The following is a 2,500-nucleotide window of genomic DNA, read 5'->3' as shown; positions in this document are numbered from 1 at the left end:
GTGACGTTAATCCCCCTCCTCAGTTCATAAATCAGCCGGCGCTATACACACGCCCCGCTGACCAAAACTAAAAGCCCCCACATTAAATTACAGTTAGCTCACGCTGGACCACAGAATTTACATTTCTGATTTACGCACCTTAGTATGCCTGACACACACACACACCCACATACTCATATGATCATACACAAACACTACCTTTCATTCCCTCCACCACAAAACCCGGTGGGACAGAATACCTTCCCACAGCAACAAGATGTAAAAAATAGTGGCTGTGTAAAAAGTGTTTATAAAAATGCCTCTATGTGGGTGTGTGTGTGTGTGTGTGTTCCTGTGTGCTCTTAGCATAAATATCGATTGGCGTCCACATAGGAAGTTATTACCAGAGCCTAATTGCACTCCCCACATTGGCACAGCCCAGAGAGCAAGCGAGCGAACGAGTGAGAGAGAGTGAGTCGTTATCGGCTTTCATCAGCCACAGCCAAGCAGGCTCAAAAGTTCAGCCCGTCCCAGGCCCGACCAGTCTGCAGCCTATTCATCTTCCATGAATCATTTATTCTGTGATCGATTAAGTGTAATTGTTCAGTCAGGGCAATTTGGCAGCGGCCAATGAGCGGCCGCGAACAGACGCGGCTTCATTTGCTATTGTCTAATTAATGCAATAAACATGGCGGGTAACAAATGAACACATTTTCCCCCTCCGCGAGAGGGCCATCGCCCCTCGTCCCGGCCTGCCAGCGGGCAGATGGGGAGAGAGGGTGCAACATCTGGACCGTCAACAGCGCCAACACACACACACACACACACACACACACACTGATCAAAGACAGGGCATTAGGGAGGAAGGGCTTTTAGGCAAAAACATGTTTCATTAGCCATTACGGCGGTTTGTTTTTGATTGTGCCATTAGGTGGACTGTGGACATGACGAATGATCAATAAGTGATAATGACTCCCTGTTAGTGAATGTTTTGTAAAGTAGAACTTAAGATGGAGAGGAATGCATCGGAGGATGGGAGACGAGGGGAACTTCTGAGAGTGAGTCAGCCAGCTCAATCTATCAGCAGTAGACTGAGGAGAAGAGTGGGTGGTGTAAGGTGGAGTCACACACACACACACACACAGGTTACACACGTTTAAAGACACATTCTTTCACTTTTCATCTCTCTACACACACGCGAGCGCGCACACACACACACACACACCTAACAGATAGGTCAGAACTCGACTAGAAGCATGGGGACTTCCCCTGCTCAGTGGAGTGGATTTAGTGAGTCAGGTGTGATCAAGGCTAACAGTGCAGCTGTGAGCAGAGAGTGAGAGAACGAGAGAGAAAGAGAAAGAGAGAGAGAGAGAGAGAGAGAGAGAAAGAGAAAGAGAAAGAGAGAGAGAGAGAGAGAAAGAGAGAGAGAACGAGAGAGAAAGAGAAAGAGAGAGAGAGAGAGAGAGAGAGAGAGAGAGAGAGAGAGAGAGAGAGAGAGAGAGAGAGAGAGAGAGAGAGAGAGAGAGAGCAGAGGAGTCTCCTCTGTACTCTATCCGTTCTCTCAGGAGACCCCAGCAGTGCAGGCAGCATTCTGAGACAGTAACTGGTGTCATTCAAATCAGGGCCTCTTCAGAGCCCCTGCACCCCCAGCAGAGCACAGAGCCGCTTTGAGGGGGGCTTCAGAGAGAGAGAGCGAGAGGGAGCAAGAGTGAGAGAGAGAGAGAGAGAGAGAGAGAGAGAGAGAGAGAGAGAGAGAGAGAGAAAGAGAGAGAGAGGAGGGGGGGAGCACCACCGCACCTTCTCCCCTGGGTAATTATTTTTACATTATTACACATGCTCATATTCCCGCCGCCCGCGTGAGGTGACAGGCAAATTTATCACTCCGGGGGGCCAGGAGGAGAGGGAGGGGTGAGAGGGGGAGGGGGGGGTGAGAGGGGGGTATTCAGGGACGGCACGTGCCGAAGATAAATGATAAAATAAAACCTCTCTCTGCTTAAATTGTTTCTGCTAATTCTTTCAAGGAGATTTATGTGTGAGCCTATCAATGCATGAACATGTGTGTGTGTGTATGTGTGGTTCATAGATGTTGGTGTGTGTGCGTGTGCTTTTGCAGTCATGTATGTGTGTGTGTGTGTGTGTGTGTGTGTGTGTGTGTGTGTGTGTGTGTGTGTGTGTGTGTGCAGACATGGGATTTGTATGCACGGTACACAAACACGTATTGGTTATCGGTAGATGCATCTGTCATGTATAGAGCAGTATGGAGCCGGCGTTGACATATAAATGATGTGTGGAGCTGATGGCGGCGCTGATCCAAGGGCGTTAGGGTGGCGAGGGGCAGCTAGCAGCCCGGCTCTGCCTTCCCGCCCCGCGATAACAATACGGACGAGTGGATAACGGCCTCGCAGAGGTTAACTGGCATGATGGACAGAATATGAATGTGTTTCAAGAAGGAGGGGGGGAGAGGGAGGGAGAAAAATGGAACCTTAAGTCTTGAAGGTTAAAAGCGCTGATTGGCACT

The 2,500-nt window shown here is 49.5% G+C and overlaps 1 protein-coding gene across 2 annotated transcripts in view; it reads right to left on the bottom strand.

Annotated features, from left to right (window-relative positions):
- Window positions 1–2,500, bottom strand: part of LOC143121919 (roundabout homolog 2-like) — a 55,143-nt gene that overhangs the window by 31,898 nt on the left and 20,745 nt on the right. The gene's annotated exons all lie outside the window — the stretch shown is intronic.

The sequence above is a fragment of the Alosa pseudoharengus genome, unplaced genomic scaffold, assembly GCF_046254945.1.
Source record: "Alosa pseudoharengus isolate Yale_2024_CS ecotype anadromous, Long Island Sound unplaced genomic scaffold, YU_APseudo_1.1 YU_APseudo_1.1_scf_13, whole genome shotgun sequence".
Classification (NCBI taxonomy): domain Eukaryota; kingdom Metazoa; phylum Chordata; class Actinopteri; order Clupeiformes; family Clupeidae; genus Alosa; species Alosa pseudoharengus.
Note: the sequence above shows the minus strand (reverse complement) of the source record. Positions and strands in the feature narration are given on the sequence as shown.